Genomic DNA, 18,650 nt, shown 5'->3' on the forward strand with positions numbered 1-18,650 from the left:
GAACTCAGACACTCTTCAAGCATATATAAAATATATACATGTAAGTGTGACAGATAAACAGATAATATACTATTTAGCAAGAGCTGCTGTAACAATAAATAATTCTGGAAATGTAGGTCGGCAGAGCACGTTTGTTATACGAAAAAGCCCTTTCACCAAGCTAGTTAATGTTGTGCATGTTGGCTTATTAATGTTAGCAAGTTAGATAGGTTAGAATTCAGACTGTCCTTGATGGGAAACTTTAATTATTCATTAGAACAACCAACAAACAAACATATAATTCCTGATAGGAATACAGTTAATGTCAGCACTGCAAAATGAGAGATGACCTGGCTTTAGATAATGTGTCTATAAAGAGTTCTGACTGCAAACAGTATTTAACTGATCGTAACGGCTTCAGCATAACCGCTTATATCAACACTCTTTGTTATGAGACTAGTACTTGGAGTTCTGGCATTTGAAGTAGCCTTTTACAGCACAGAATGTAAATTTAACCTGAGGTGTTGTTGGAGAATAACTGCTGAACGGTAAATTGAAGACTGACTTGAATTTACCAGTGCACTTCAATAATGCTTATCGATGGGAATTCGTATCGACAACGTGCAGCAATGTAATGTTGGTTGACAATTGACAATGTGATTACAGAGATGTGCGTGCTGCAACTGTCTACCTGAGACGTCTGCTGTAGGATCTCTGGTGTCGACGCTCTGTTGTCTCGTTTTTCGCTGACCCGTCGAAACATCCGCAATAAACTTTACCGGTTTCACAGGAACGGAACAGGTCGATCGAGTAAATTTAATATTAAGAACACAGTGGACAATGGTCTACTGGTCGAATATCGACTCTGAGTACAGTTCGCCCGTTTATTTTTCACAGTGCCTGAATTAAATTGAGTAGGAACTCGGCCATCACATAAATTTCAGATACAGTTTTGAGCATACGGAACCTGACCATATACAGATCACCGTCTGAAACAATGACAGGCCGTCTCACTCTTAGTGTTCAGTCTTACTCGTAATTGCAGCATACCACCACGCTCTATCGCTCCTCAACTGTCTCTTTGTAGCACTCTCCACAGATATTTATTTTTCTAACGGGCCAAAGGTCCTCTAATCACTACGAAATTACATAATACACGAGAACAACGTTACCCCTACTTCCGTCCACAATAAATAATAATACAGATTCTACGTAATACATTATAATGCATCTGTACTTACAAAATCACTATAATCCAAGATAATTAACATTAACACAGAAAAGAAAAAGTACATACAGACTTCATTAACATTTTACAGAACGATAACGATCAGTAGGAGTAGTAGATGTACAACATAGTAACATTAACCGAGTAAGCCCGTTACTATACGCGTCCGAATAGCCGTGCATATTATAGGACCGTTCCCGGGACGGCAAGGTGCGCCGCCTAAGGATCATATACACCATTCGAATTAACGACAGCGGTCGGTGTGCCGATTAGTCCGGATGTGAGTTTTGGGCGGTTTTCCACATCCAACTAGGTGAACACTGTGCAGGTACCTATTTTCTGCCTCAATCACACGATTCGCAAACATTTCGTAAACTTCGGCTCACTTCTACTTGACTAACATGACACGCAGGCAATTTGGGGTGCACATATACTGTACTGGGGAAAGCTGGTTTGGGGATTTAACAAATGAAAATAAAATAAAATAATAATAATAAATTGTAATAATAATAATTGTTTGGATAAGTAATTGAGAGATTAAAGTTTGTTTCGCCTTTAAGATTGGAATTGAATTTCTTAATGTTTCATAGAAGCACTGTTCATTGAGGTCACACAACAAAGGAAATACAATTTAGGCTGCGAATTTATCGAGCTTCGCACGTCCGAAGATGTACGAACGTAGCCAGGGCTCATTATATATTTTTTGTAGACAAAGTCGCCGGCCGCGGTGGCCGAGTGGTTCTAGGCACTTCAGTCCGGAACCGCGCGACTGCTACGGTCGCAGGTTTGAATCCTGCCTCGGGCATGGATGTGTGTGATGTCCTTAGGTTAGTTAGGTTTAAGTAGTAATTCTAGGGGACTGATGACCCCTGATTTTAAGTCCCATAGTGCTTAGAGCCATTTGAACCATTTTTTTTTAGACAAAGTCTGATATCTGACCTCAGCTTCAATCATGACAATGGGGTGACTAAAACTACTAAAACAGAGAAAAGCATACGATTAAATAAAACATGTATTCATTTCAACATATACATTATGATATGAATGACACTTACGTAAAATCTAGGTAAATAATTGCAGATAATTCACAAATGAGAGCGACTTATTAATTCTGCGCCTCTTTTCTGCAAATAAGTATCAATATGGCTAACTGTGGAGCCACACAAAATATTACGTCCTTCTAGGACAGCGAATGACATAAGAGTGCTGATGCCTACTGGCTGCGACAAGAAAGCGTTGTTAATTCCTTTGCTTTGCTTTCTCTTGTCTTAAAAAATCGATACGTTTATATGTTCAGTAAATTAAATATCGTCTGTGCTCGAGTGCAAATGGTTCCTTAAAGGGAGGGGGGGGGGGGTGGCAACAGACAACAGAAAGGGCATCTCGCGCCACTCCTTCAACTAACTACGCCAAATCTGTTAATAACGATGCCGGCCTCGTTCCGTTGCGAGAAAGAGGAAAATCGTTGTTTCAAACATGACGTTTAAAAATCGTTCACGCAGGAGCATCGAAACCGGCTTCCGCTTTTCTCCCAGTAAGACCGTTTGTGTTAATTTTTGGCGTCGTACGGAGTTTCTTCCGCTTTCCTTACATCTAGGCCATGTCAACCTTCCGTTCACGGACGTCGCTAAATTCTTGGGTCTTATGTTTGACAGAAAGCTGTGCTGGTCCTCCCACGTTTCCTATATTTCGGCTCGCTGTCTGCGATCCCTCAACACCCTCCGTGTCCTGAATGGCACCTCCTGGGGAGCGGACTGAGTGGTCCTTCTCCGCCTATATCGCGCCTTAGTGCGCACGAAATTGGACTATGGAAGCCTAGTTTACTCCTCTGCTCGGCCGTCTATTCTTCGGCGTCTCGACTCTATCCACCACCGTGGATTACGTTTAGTGTCTGGAGCTTTTTACACCAGTCCTGTGGGAAGCCTTTATGCTGAGACTGCAGAACCTCCGCTGTCCAATCGGCGAGCTCTCCTGACTCGTTATGCTAGCCATCTGTCTTCCATGCCTGCAGATCCGGCCCATGACATTTTTTTCGACTCCTCCTTGGATTTAGGGTATGCAGGCCGCCCTTCCTCCCTACTACCACCGGGAGTCCGCTTCTGTCAACTGCTCCATTCTCTTTCCATCCGCTTTCCTAAAACTTTCTTGACAAATTGGGGTACAGCACCGCCTTGTCTCCGGCCCCGGACCTGCCTGCTCCGTGACCTTTGTCAGTTTCCCAAGGATGGTACCCCTTCTCTTGTTTATAGTCGGGAATTTGCTGCTCTATGCGCACAAATGAAGGATGCCACATTTATTTACACTGATGGCTCAAAAACATCGTTTGGTGTTGAGAGTGCCTGTATTGTTGGCGACACCCCAAATCGATTTCGGCTTCCCGACCAGTGTTCGGTTTATACTGCGGAGCTTTACGCTGTTCTCCAGGCTGTCCAATACATCCGTCGCCATCAGTGGATACAGTATGTTATCTGCTCAGACTCTCTCAGCTCTCTCCTCAGTCTCCAAGCTCTCTACCCTGTCCACCCTCTGGTCCACCGGATTCTGGACTGCCTCCACTTGCTCCACTTGAGGGCGTCTCTGTGGCGTTCCTCTGGATCCCAGGACATGTTGGTATCTATGGAAATGAGGCGGCCGATATAGCGGCCAAGGCTGCAGTCTCTCTTGTTCGGCCAGCTATTCGCATGATTCCCATCGCCGACCTGCGGAGTGTTTTACGTCGTCGTGTTGCTCTTTTATGGCACGCACATTGGTCGACACTTCCCCATAATAAATTGAGGGACGTGAAAGCTCTTCCCTGTGCTTGGACTTCCTTCCGAACTCGTCGTCGGGAGGAGGTAATTTTAACTAGACTCCGGATAGGGCACTGTCTTTTTAGCCATCGACATCTTTTAAGCGGCGATCCTCCCCCACTCTGTTCCCACTGCTCTCAACTGTGGACGGTGGGACACCTTTTACTTGAGTGCCCCTATTTTACTCCGTTACGCGCCCGTCTACAGCTGTCGCCAGATATATCTTCCATTTTAGCAGATGATACGCGATCAGCCGATCGCGTTCTCGAGTTCATTAGTGCCAGTGAGATGACGTCAGTAATTTGAAGCCCTTTTTGGGGACAAACAACCCCCCATCTATAGTGGTTTTTTAAACTTTCCTTTTGTTTTTTGTTTTTCCTTTTTTTTTAGTTTTGCTCCCATTGCTGCTGGTTTCTAGTTTCGTTTTTTAGCTTTTCGTAAGTCACAGACCGGGCGCTAATGACCGTAGCAGTTTTGCGCCCTAAAACCAACGGAAAAAAAACACACGCGAGAGAATCGTACAACCATATTGTCGTTTGACCATCGCACAGGCTCCCGTATGGAGTAAATAGTATTAGGCATCTCTGGAATGCAGAAACAACTGCAAAAGGTGGAAAGAAATAAGTCGCCAGGTCCGGAAGGAATCCCTATTCGTTTTTATAGTGTATTGTATTGCATTGTCCTCTCACTTAGCTTGCCTTTCTTGCGAATTTCTCGCCCAGTGCAAAGCACCAAGCGACTGCAAGAAACCGCAAATGATTCCTGTATATGAGAAGGATAAAAGAACGGACCCACGACATTCAGAAGGTATTCTTAACATCGGTTTGCTGCGGAATTCTTGAACATATTTTCAGTTCGAATACAACAAATTTCTTTGAAGCAAAAAGCTCTGTCCATGGTTCAGCACGGTTTTAGAAAGGACAGCTCGTGCGAAACTCAGCTTGCCCTTTGCTCCCGCGACATTCAGCAAATCATGCATGAAGGGAAACAGACAGATTCCACATTTCTAGATTACCGCAAAGCAATGTGCCCCACTACAGACTGTTAGTGAAGGTACCAGCATACGGAATAGGTTTCCAAACCTGTAAGTGAGCCCAAGACTTCGGAAGCATCAGAACCCAGTACGTTGTCCTCGATGGCGAGTGTCCATCAGAGACAAGGCTGTCATCAGAAGTATCCCAGGGAAGTGTGATAGGACCGCCGTTATTATCTATATCCATAAATGATCTGGCAGACAAAGTGAAAAGCTATCTGCGGCTGTTTACAGATAATAGTGTGGTTTATGAGAAGGTTGAGAGACTGCAGGAGGATACAAGATGACTTAGACAAAATTTCTAGTTTTCGTGATGAATGGCAGCTTGCTTTAGATGTAAAAAAAGTAAGTTAATGAAAATGAGTAGGAAAAACCAATCCCAAACGTTAGAGTACAATATTATTAGTGTTCCGCTTGACACAGTAATGTTGATAAAATATCTAGGTGTAGCGTCGTAAAGCAATATGAAATGGAACGAGCATCTAAGGGATGTAGTAGGGAAAGTGAATGGCCGACATCGGTTTATTGGGAGAATTTTATGAAAGCGTTTCATCTGTAAAGAGACGGCATACAGGACACATGTGAGACCCATGCTCAAGTACTGTTCGAGTGTTTGGGATCCGCACCAGGTCGGATTAAGGGGAGACATCAAAGCAATTCGGAGGCGGGCTGCTGGATTTGTAGGTTCGAATAACATGCAAGTATTACGGAGATGCTTCGGGGTCTGAAATGGGAATCCCTAGAGGAAAAGCGACGTTCTTTTCGAGGATCAGTATTGAAAAATTTAGAGAACTGGCATTTGAAGCTGCCTGCAGGACGATTCTACTGTCGCCAGCGCACATTTCGTGTCAGGACAGCGGAAGTAAGATAAATTAGGGCTCGTACGGAGGGATATAGGTATTTGTCTTTCCCTCGCTCTCTTTGCAAGTGGATCAGGAAGGACAACGACTAGTAGCGGCTCAGTTTATCCTCCAGCAAGCATCGTACAGTGGCTTCCGGAGTATGTATGTGGATTTATATGTGGACGTAGAAAAGGCACAGGAAAGAGAAGAAGACAAAATTAATAAATACAAGTAAGGTGCATGAGTCAGTTATTAAATCATTTAACTTGCTTTTATCTTGCTCACATAAAAAAGTCCAAAAGTATGAGTACTTCGTGTTTTATCACAACAACTCAACAGTCATGACAACAAAACAATAGAGTGTAACTTACCAATGCACCATATTCTCCTCCTGAGTTTTACATACAAACCTCTTGACTGTTACTAGTTTTGTAATTCCTTTTGTGGGTTCCCAATAAGAAATTCACGCACTGAATGTAAACGACGTCCATACCACTTGGCCCGTAGATACAACTTGTTTGTTTGTAAATTACCTTGAAGGTAAACAAGTGCAGACGATTAATTAATAACGGAAGCCCGTTTGTAATTTCCCAGCAGCTCAGATCAAGCCAGAGGTGGAGAAAATGAGACAGTCGAAGTTAATGGTAACCTAAATCCAATTTATCTTTGGGGAGAGGGGTCATTAGTCATCTGAAGCCACGGTTTCTACCTCTGAATTAACCTTTTCGTCTCAGTCTGGAAACTGAACCCAATGTTCCCAATAATTTGTTAATAATATTCGAATCTCTGCAGTTTTTGCTCTCTACGGCTCCCTCTAATACTAGAGATGCAGTTCTCTTGTGTCTTAATATATGTTCCGTCACGCTATCTTCCATTTTTGAAACGTTTTTCACATATTCATTTCCATGCCTACGCTGCGGAGAATCAAATCATTTATCATCGTATCAGGCCACGTAATTTTTAGAATTATGATGTAACACCACATATCAAACGCTTCAATAATCTTCTCTATCGGTTTTACTTCCACCTGTGACCCACTCCAGTACGATGCTGTGCTGCAGACGTACATTCTCACAAATTTCTTTCTCACACTAAAAACCCAAATATCCAGTATTAATGTTCCACAATAATATTTATTTTACATTTCTTGTGGATCTCCTTTCGGCTTTCTAAAGCAACCTCTGACAATTTAAGGCTAAACAGACAGCCTACACTACATCACTGAGAGTTTATAGTTGTACAAAAATTGCTTCTCCGTAGATATGTCGTCATGTTACGATTATAGAAGCATACTGAAACATACAAAGAAGCAGTGAACAAATAAACACATAACATAATTCTCAAAGATTAAAAGTACAAACATGTAGATTACAAGACAGAACACAAGTGAGTACTGGCACAGACTACTATGTTACATGCTTCAGTGACATTAATGTGACCACCGTTTACGTTCGACGTCGGCGTGGAACAACCTCTCACAGAGAGCAGATGCGTGCCCTAGCAGTGGAGGGTGTATAAGTCGTGTGGGGCGACGCTGAAAACAGCGCAATCGTTATCGTAATGCGGAAACGGAGCGATTTGGTTCAAATGGCTCTCAGCACTATGGGACTTAACATCTGAGGTCATCAGTCCCCTAGAACTTAGAACTACTTAAACCTAACTAACCTAAGGACATCACACACATCCATGCCCGAGGCAGGATTCGAACCTGCGACCGTCGCGGTCGCGCGGTTCCAGACTGTAGCACCTCGAACCGCTCGGCCACTGCGGCCGGCCGGAGCGATTTATATGACGTCAAAAACGGCATGTTCACTGTCTTTCGGACCAAGGGCGGAAGCACTTCCGAAACGGCTAAGCATGTAAGCTGTTCATGTGCCGACGTCGTTAAACTATACCGTGATGGCAAAATGGCACTATCTAAAACCGGCGCCGAAGCAACTGTGTTTCACCAGGGACCATAGACGGCAGGGGTGACCCACGGCTGCGGAAATATGTACGGGCGAATAGACGTGCAACTGCTGAGCAACTGAACCGATGAACCAAGGAGCTACCAGCAATGTCTCCTCAACGACAGTTCAGCTAACTTTGATGCCTGTTGGACTCCGCAGCAGGCATCTGGCTGATTCACCCACCCTGACTGCTGTTCACTGCCGACGAAGGCTTGAGTTTTCATCCCAGTGTCGGAATTTGACGTCCACTGAGTGGCGACAGGTGGTGTTCTCAGATGAATCGCGTTTTCCCATGTAAGTGAGGAAGAATTAGAGGGCCTGTTGAATAGAACGAACTGCTGAGCACAGAATAGGGACAGAGAATAACCGAAAAAAAGACGAAAGCTTTAAGTAGCAGCAGAAATGAGGTTAATGACAAACAGCTACTCAAAATGGACACCTTTTCTCTTCACTTTAAGATTTTCTAGGTTCCCCATCACATTAAGGCTGCTGAAGTTTCTCTCTGTGACTGATAAATTATTACTCTTACGTAGTTCTATGATCTTTTTCTCATGGATGTCTCCCCTTCCCGGAGATCAGAATGGAAATCTAACACGTAGTTTTCTGCCAATGGAGAGAACTTTTCTTGTGTATAAATATTTTCTGTGTATGTAATACAGTGTTTCTATTGTCTGCTGCACTCTTTTGCCTTTGATCATTCAGGTTTCTTTCATCTTTCGGAGTAGTTTGCCATTCCAAGGGTAAGATGGTGTCCCAAAATTATATAAGCCACTCCACCCTCTTTCGACAAAGTCATTGGCAGAATGAGGGTACCACCTTATAATAGATGATTTCGGCCAACATAGGTGACACTTTGTATTTAAAATCTAAGCATCAGCTGAGACATTTCGATGAATAGTTAAGCAAAGAAGGGAAAGCAGAAAGGTGGATGGAGTATATAGAGGGTCTATACAGGGGCGATGTTCTTGAGGACAATGTTATGGAAATGGAAGAGGAGGTAGATGAAGATGAAATGGGAGATACGATACAGCGTGAAGAGTTTGACAAAGCACTGAAAGACCTAAGTCTAAACAAGGCCCCGGGACTAGACAACACTCCATTAGAACTACTGATGGCCTTGGGAGAGCCAGGCCTAACAAAACTCTACCATCTGGTGAGCAAGATGTTTGAGACAGGCGAAATATCCTCAGACTTCAAGAAGAATATAGTAATTCCAATCCCAAAGAAAGCAGGTGTTGACAGATGTGAAATTTACCGAACTATCAGTTTAATAGGTCACAGCTGCAAAATACTAACGAGAATTATTTACAGACGAATGGAAAAACTGGTAGAAGCCGATCTCGGGGAAGATCAGTTTGGATTCCGTAGAAATGTTGGAACAGGTGAGGCAATACTGACCCTACGACTTATCTTAGAAGAACGATTAAGGAAAGGCAAACCTACGTTTCTAGCATTTGTAGATTTAGAGAAAGCTTTTGACAATGTTGACTGGAATACTCTCTTTCAAATTCTGAAGGTGGCAGGGGTAAAAGACAGGGAGCGAAAGGCTATTTACAATTTGTACAGAAACCAGATGGCAGTTATAACGGTCGAGGGACATGAGAGGGAAGCAGTGGTTGGGAAGGGAGTGAGACAGGGTTTTAGCCTTTCCCCAATGTTATTCAATCTGTTTATTGAGCAAGCAGTAAAGGAAACAAAAGAAAAATTCGGAGTAGGTATTAAAATCCATGGAGAAGAAATAAAAACTTTGAGGTTCGCCGATGACATTGTAATTCTTTCAGAGACAGCAAAGGACTTGGAAGAGCAGTTGAACAGAATGGATAGTGTCTTGAATGGAGGATGTAAGATGAACATCACCAAAAGCAAAACGAGGATAATGGAATGTAGTCGAATTAAATCGGGTGATGCTGAGAGAATTAGCTTAGGAAATGAGACACTTAAAGTAGCAAAAGAGTTTTGCTATTTGGGGAGCAAAATAACTGATGATGGTCGAAGTAAAGAGGATATAAAATGTAGATTATGGCAAGGAAAGCGTTTCTGAAGAAGAGAAATTTGTTAACATCGAGTATAGATTTAAGTGTCTGGAAGTCGTTTCTGAAAGTATTTGTATGGAGTGTAGCCCTGTAAGGAAGTGAAACATGGACGAAAAATAGTTTAGACAAGAAGAGAATAGAAGCTTTCGAAATGTGGTGCTACAGAAGAATGCTGAAGATTAGATGGGTAGATCACATAACTAATGAGGAGATATTGGCTCTGAGCACTATGGGACTTAACAGCTATGGTCATCAGTCCCCTAGAACTTAGAACTACTTAAACCTAACTAACCTAAGGACAGCACACAACACCCAGTCATCACGAGGCAGAGAAAATCCCTGACCCCGCCGGGAATCGAACCCGGGAACCCGGGCGTGGGAAGCGAGAACGCTACCGCACGACCACGAGATGCGGACGAGGAGATACTGAATAGAATTGGGGAGAAGAGTAGTTTGTGGCACAACTTGACTAGAAGAAGGGGTCGGTTGGTAGGACATGTCTGAGGCATCAGGGGATCACCAATTTGGTACTGGAGGGCAGCGTGGAGGGTAAAAATCGTAGAGGGAGACCAAGAGATCAATACACTAAGCAGATTCAGAAGGAAGTAGGCTGCAGTAGGTACTGGGAGATGAAGCAGCTTGCACAGGATAGAGTAGCATGTAGAGCTGCATCAAACCAGTCTCAGGACTGAAGACCACAACAACAACAACAGTTAAAGTATTAAACCCTAGAAATATACTGGTAGTATTTTCTAATTATGATGATGTTGGAATAATAATTTCCTTAATGAGGTTAAAGATTTAAAAACTGAAGTCACAAGAGACTTTTGTAGTTTAAGGTACAATAATTTCCGTCTGGCTTAAACTCTTTTTACTGTGACCTGCAAGTCTAAACGACAACTGGGGACTTAAGGACAAAATTAACGACTGAAGTTCAATTTGATCAATTTGTATAGTGCCTCCAGATCTGGTACAGGATAACGTATATGTTCATCAGTGTATTGGATATCCATAATTTAATTTTGGGCGCCTTCAATTTTTGAACTCAGTATCTGGGATTTTTACTCGTCTTATGCAGTCATTTGCGCTAAAGAAATGGTTCAAATGGCTCTGAGCACTATGGGACTCAACTGCTGTGGTCATCAGCCCCCTAGAACTTAGAACTACTTAAACCTAACTAACCTAAGGACATCACACACATCCATGCCCGAGGCAGGATTCGAACCTGCGACCGTAGCAGTCGCACGGTTCCGGACTGCGCGCCTAGAACCGCGAGACCACCGCGGCCGGCCTTTGCGCTAACATAACCTGCCTTGAGCCAGTAATCTCCCATCAAATTATTCCAATTGAATCCGTATTGAAAATTTTTCCACTAGAGCTTTGACTCCAGCATGCGGAAAACGTAATTCTCCGCTCCACAGCAGTTTGAGCAACACTCTGTATGCTGTAGTGTCACTTTAGCCGCGTGTGGAAACCAGGCTTGGGGAAATAAAAAACTTCCAGGTCGGTTGTCGAATCCAAAGGCGAAGTCACGTAGCCGGCTAGTGTGGCCGAGCGGTTCTAGGCACTTCAGTCTGCAACCGAACGACCGCTACTGTCGCAGGTTCGAATCTTGCCTCGGGCATGGATGTGTGTGATGTCCTTAGGTTAGTTAGATTTAAGTAGTTCTAAGTTCTAGGTGACTGATGACCTCAGATGTTAAGTCCCATAGTGCTCAGAGGCATTTGAACCATTTTTTTTTTTGAAGTCACATAGTGACCTATCGGGATCCAGAAGTAAGGGCCATTGTTTGACGCATGAGCACTCAAGGTACACCATAGTTGACACCCTCCTGATAGCTTTCACCAACGGTCAGTATCTTCGACAGACGACAGCGAGCAGTGTCAGGGAGTAAGATTTTCCAACGTTGCACAATCGTCTGCTTGATTACTAAAATGTTTTGCCGTCAAAAAGCAAACACTGAGGCATACGAGTGACAATCTTACGATATTTAAGGTGTTTCAAGCAGGTACAAATAATGAACGAGACTGTGCACATGTTAAGATGTTAGGCTCAGCTGTTAAGGTACTATGCTATTACCATGGAGTAGTGTGGCTTAACCCTTTCGTGGTTGATGCAATACATGTGTTCCACTAATTTACTTCGCCGTTTTGAGCGTCTAATGCTAGCAAGTAGTGAGATGCTTTCGAAATTTGGAAAAAAATACTACGGAGCACTACGGTGGTATACAGAAAGCTGCGAGCCGTCGAATGTGGCGGCGTTTGTTTATAGCTGTCACAGTGCTTCGGTATCACGAAAATCAGATCAAATCACATCTTCTCCATTCCAAGAATGTCTGAAGCAACTAACTGTGTTTTCTTACACATCATAGACATTTCTTTGAAACATCTCTACACACCTGAGTAATTCTACTAGTTTGTACATAATTTGTCTGTTGTGGGGGACGTAATTGCCCCAGAAAACTAGACATAAAGTAGAAAACATTGGTGTGTGGCATGTCAAACCCATCTTCAAATGTTATGTTGAAAACTTGAGTGCGTTATCTCACGTTTTCCATTGTCAGGAGACTAAATGTGATTTGGTACTGGTTTGTTATACTTTTATCTATAATTTCCATCCAGATAAAATCAAGGTAAATTAAAAATTTAACTCAGAAAATCCTTGGCGCATAGGACAGCGTGGGTCTAGTTAGATCCGTGCGTGGGACACATGTGCCACATTTCACCGAATTTCAAAATCGGCCAGTTTAACTTTTTTGTAATGAAGTGTTTTATTAATCACAAAGGAAGACAGTTTTTGATCTTTCATATTTGAAATATAAGGAAAGTAAATTTTAACCATGAAAGACTTATAAGTCGTTGTTTGGCTGTTGGATAAAAGGCAGTGAACGAATATTATCGGTGAAATAGAAACCTGCGTCCGTACCAGGTGAAAGGGTGGGTGCTAAACATGATCGTGCTCCGTAGCCAACCTGCAAATTATTCAACTATGGAGGGAGTGGTGCAAGATATAAAGAAATGGCAGTCCTCATCATCCTAATAGCGACGGTCTTGAATGTGTAGCCTATCCATTTCAGTTTTGCTTCAGTTTACGGAATTCTTAATGTGAAATTACTAATTTCCTTAGCAGCAAATGTTTGTATCTCTGATTCCTGGTCATGTCAGCCAAGAAATTGTATTGCTGGTCTATGATTCAGCGCTTGTTACCGAGCGAGGTGGCGCAGTGGTTAGCACACTGGACTCGCATTCGGGAGGACAACGGTTCAATCCCACGTCCGGCCATCCTGATTTAGGTTTTCCGTGATTTCCCTACATCACTTCAGGCAAATGCCGGGATGGCTCCTTTGAAAGGGCACGGCCGATTTCCTTCCCCATCCTTCCCTAATCCTAGCTTGTGCTCCGTCTCTAATGACCTCGTTGTCAACGGGACGTTAAACACTAATTTCCTCCTTCTCCTCAGCGCTTGTTTAGGAGTTATTCCATCTTTTCTCACCCTTCTTCTGGGTTGCGATGAACTAGACAGCGGTACTAATTCCGACTGCTTCTGGGATTGCTCTTACTGTACAAAGGAACGACTGGATTGCGGTCTCAGGACTTGAGCTCTCTCACGAAGCGAGGTGGCGCAGTGGTTAGCACACAGGACTCGCATCTGGACGGACGATGGTTCAAACCCGCGTCCGGCACGGCCGACTTTCTTCCCCATCCTTCCTTAATCCTATGGAACCAATTACCTCGCTGTTTGGTGCCTCCCCCAAATCAGCCAACCAACCAACCAGAGCTCTCGTATTTATCAACATATTTATGCTGATGTAAACCACAATACCAAGTAACTGTAAATAAAAGCAAAACGGCAGAAAATGAATCAATTGTAGAACTGATCTGTATTTGTTAATGTTTCTTTTGTGGTGACGAGTTAGTAATCTGAGGACGACCACTGCTGCTGGCCTGCCGCGGTGACCGAGCGGTTCTAGGCGCGTCAGTCCGGAACCGCGCTGCTGCTACGGTCGCAGGTTCGAATCCTGTCTCGAGCATGGACGTGGGTGATGTCCTTAGGTTAGTTAGGTTTAAGTAGTTCTAAGTCTAGGGGACTGATGACCCCAGATGTTAAGTCCCGTAGCGCTTAGAGCCATTTGAACCATTTGAACCACTGCTGCTGCTAGATAGGTGTTGTGTAGTTATCCTCGCGTACGAACAGCGTTTAATCAAACGGACTTGTCGAATGATACTTGGAGCTGATGTTAGGACAGTGCTGCTGAATATCAGAATAGATTGAAGAAAGTGGTTTTTCTAAATATTACTTTTAATTAATATCTTATAACCTGTGGTATGATAATATAATGAATACTAAAGTAAATGTAATAATTATACGACGGCGTATGTAAACGCGAAAGCCTGATTATGTGGAACGTCGTACTTGAGAGATTTGATATTAGCAGAAAAACTGCACTGGTGGGAAAAATCCGAACTTCTCTCTTCTCATGGCACAGTAACAGCAACCGAGAAAGTAACTTTCTCGCCCTGTCGACTTACCACGGAGGCAGTGGATGAGATGGGGCGCTGTCTCCGCGTGGTTAAAATTCAGGACGCTGCTCCACCTCAAGATTAACATCGAGGCTGAGCGTACAGCGAGCCGTGCGTCGCCCTCAGAATTTCGTGCTCGTGACGAGATCATGCGAAGGAAAGGGGCAGTTAATTACTCCTGCCGTCTCGTGGCTTCGAGGGTAGAAATGTACCCGAGTTGGCCAGCATATCTCACGTACAGTCGTCCTTGCAAGAAGCATCTTCGCTGATCACCACGGTACAGTATACGAACTTGTTTCGCTTTGATTTCCTTCTCAATGAAAATGAAACCAATTTCGTACAGTTCGTTGTCTCCAGGAGAACAGTGAAACAGTTAAGTTCGTTTCACGCTTTGCGATTCAGAATTATGCTTTCGTCCCAAGCGAAAAGTTTGAAATCCAAATACAGTCAGCTGTTTGGTTAGACATTCCGTCGAAAAGTATCCAGACACATATTAGTGGGCATAGCTATGGGTTCTGTGCACCCGTCGGCTTTGTGATGGCTTGTACTGTGTTGGAGACGCCTTCATGGAGCTGTCTGAATGCCTGTGGGAGAATGGCAGTCCACTCTTCCTCAAGAGCTAAAACCAGGGAAGATAGTGATGTTGGAAGCTGAGGTACTTACCGAAGTCGACGTTCTAACTCATTCCAAAGGCGTTCCAGATGGGGTTTTTGGGGAGGCGAGCACGTTATAGGATTGATATTGTCTGTAAAACATTGCCTCACAGATACTGCTTTATGACAGGATGCATTTTCAGGATGATACGGTCACCCTCACCAAACCGTTTCTCTATTGTACGCAATACACAATGCTGTTAAATGTGTTCACATCCTTCCGCATTTAGCGTTTCCTTCAACACAATAAAAGGACAAAACTCTAACCATGGAAAAACACCCTGATATCGTAACACTACCTCCTCCGTGTTTCACTGTTCCCTCTACACAAAGTGGCAGGTAACATTCTGCAGACTTTCGCCAAATCCAACCCCTTCCTTCGGATTACGGCACTACAAATCACTAATTTCCGTCATCCACCGTCCTGTGACGTGCCCCTTTAAACTACCACAAGCGTCGCTTAACACTGACTAAACAAATAAACAGAGGTGATAAAAGTCGTGGGATACCGGTATACACATATACAGATGGCGGTACTACCAATTACACACGATATAAAAGAGGAGTGAATTGGTGGAGCTGAATTTATACTCAGGTGATTTATGTGAAAATATTTCCAACGTGATTATGACTGCACGACACGAATTAACACACGCTGAATGTTAGAAGGAGGTAGAAGCATGGGATATTCAATTTCGGAAATTGTTAGTAAATTCGATATTCCGAGGCCCACATTGTCAAGATTGTGGCGAGAACGCCCAATTTCAGGCATCACCGAGGACAGTGCAATGGCCGACGGCTTCAACTTAACAGCCGAGAGCAAAGGCGTTTCAGTAGAGTTGTTATTGCTGACAAACAAGCAACGCTGCGTGAAATTACCGCTGAAATCTATGTGGGAAGTATGACGAACATATCAGTTAGAACAGCGCGGCGAAATATGGCGTTAATAGGTTATTGCTACAGATGACCCACGCGATTGCCTTTGCTAATAGCACGATATCGCCTGTAGTGCCCCTCCTGGGCTCGTGACCACATCGGTTGGACGCTAGCCGACTGGAAATCGTGGCTTGGTCAGTTGAGTCCAGATTTCTGTTGGTAAGAGATGACGGTACGGTTTGGCTGTGGCGAAGTCCAGCCAAAGCGATGGATCCAAGTTGTCGACTAGGCACTGTGCAAGCTGGCGGTGGTTCCATAATGGTGTGGACTGTGTTTACATGAATGGTCTGGGTCCTTTGGTCCAACTGAACCCATAATTGACTAGAAATGGTTATGTTCGGTCACCTGGAGACCATTTTCAGCGTTTCACGGACTTCAAGTTCCCAAACAAAGATGTGTCACGTCACCAGGCCACAATTGTTCACGATTGGTTTGAAGAACATTCTAGACAGTTCGAACGAATGATCTGACCACCTAGATCCTCCAACATGAATTTCACGGAATATTTATATCACAAAATCAAGAGGTCAGTTCGTGCACAAAATCCTGCACCGGTAACACTTTCGTCGAGCAAAAGGAAGTCTGATACGACATTAAGAGGTATCTCACGACTTTCATCACGTCAGTGTATGAGGAACTGCGCGACCATCGTACCCCGTTCTCTAGCTGGACTGCTAGCAATACTTCGGACTCACTGGTAATTCTTCCCTCTGATTTCATGCTACTTTTTATAACCACCACCGCAATGGTTGACGGTCCCCGTCCGTGAGTATATGAAGTACCCTGTCTTGGTTTAGCTCTGGTTGTTCCTTCGCATCTTCATTTCACAACGATATCGCAGGACAGTCGACATGGGCAGCTCTAAAAGGGTTGAAACGTTCCTGATGGATTTGTTACACAGGTAACACCCAATGATGAGTCCACGTTCGAAGTCACTCAGTTTTCTAGTGATGGGGCAATACTCCCGACCTCCATTTATACTGTCGAGTCAGCCTCTCGTGACATATAGTGTGGTAATTTCCGCATTTTATCGAAGTGGACGAATACTTTTGTTTAAATACTGTAGCAGAAATGTACCTTTGATAATTTAAAATCATACTTTCAAAATGAATCTTTCACTCTGGAGCGGAGTGTGAACTATTTGAGACTTCGTGAAAGGTTGAAACTTTGTGTCGGACCTGTACTTGAACCTAGAATGATGACAACTCGTCCTCACAGCTTCGCTTCTACCAGAACTTCTCTCCTACCTTCCAAACTTTATTACTACGGATTTCTTACAAAGGATCTCGTCCAAAAGGTAAGCATGAGAGCTTCTGCGAAGTTTGGAAAGTGTAATGGATGCAGATTCAGACAAATGAGCGACCAGCTGTTCTGGAGAATCTGTCGATGTCTCTTACAGCAAATACTTCATACCCCGCCACAAAAGAAATTTTGCGCATTTCCCAGAAAAGAATTGGCTGGCCGGTGTGGCCGAAGGGTTCTAGACGCTTCAGTCTAAAACTGCGCGACCTCTACGGTCGCAGGTTCGAATCCTGCCTCGGACATGGATGTTTGTGTTATCCTTAGGTTAGTTAGGTTTAAGTAGTTCTAGGGGACTGATGACCTCAGATGTTAAGTCCCATAGTGCTCAGAGCCATTTGAGCCATTTGAGCAGGAAAGAATTCCCCAACAGTTGGAGTAAGTGTTGTTGAATTAGGAAGCGTGAGATAGTATCGGCCAGCACGTTCTCCGAATTCACTGTTATGGATGTATTTCCGTAGGGGGAGATGAAGCGTTTCGAGTATGAAATACAGACTGATTCAAAAAATGGTTCAAATGGCTCTGAGCACTATGGGACTTAACATCTGAGGTCATCTGTCCCCTAGAAATTAGAACTACTTAAACCTAACTAACCTAAGGACATCACAGACATCCATGCCCGAGGCAGGATTCGAACCTGCGAGCGTAGCGGTCGCGCGGTTCCAGACGTAAGCGCCTAGAACCGCTCGGCCGCACCGGCCGGCTCAGACTGATTCTCAAAAGGACTGATCACTCGTTTTACTGAAGCTGTAGCTATTATTAGTAAAGCAGACGCAGATTCCAATTGAGCATTAATGTAAGTGGACGAAGCCCGCATCTCGTGGTCGTGCGGTAGCGTTCTCGCTTCCCACGCCCGGGTTCCCGGGTTCGATTCCCGGCGGGGTCAGGGATTTTCTCTGCCTCGTGATGGCTGGGTGTTGTGTGCTGTCCCTAGGTTAGTTAGGTTTAAGTAGTTCTAAGTTCTAGGGGACTGATGACCATAGCTGTTAAGTCCCATAGTGCTCAGAGCCATTTGAACCATTTTTGTAAGTGGACGAAATTTTCACCAACATATGTAAAAAATACCCATCACTTTGCAGTCTGAGCGCGATCTCTGACTATCAATAGCGTCAAAACCTCCGTGGATCGCTAGTAGAGAAACATTTATAACACACACAAAAATTGTTTCTTTTTATCTCCTATGGACACTTGAAATCTTTGTATACTTAATTTTGTATACCCTATGCGTAATATGCAACCAGAAAATAAGCAGTCCTCCTAATCATTGCAAAGTCAAGCAACAGACAGTACGCTTGACTGAGCCCTTGTCCTGTCCGAGATGAGAAAGCTTAGTTTCAGCTTACTACATTCCCGTTTCACAATAATACCGTAGCAAGACAAAAGCAACGC

The sequence above is a fragment of the Schistocerca nitens genome, chromosome 9, assembly GCF_023898315.1.
Source record: "Schistocerca nitens isolate TAMUIC-IGC-003100 chromosome 9, iqSchNite1.1, whole genome shotgun sequence".
Classification (NCBI taxonomy): Eukaryota; Metazoa; Arthropoda; class Insecta; order Orthoptera; family Acrididae; genus Schistocerca; species Schistocerca nitens.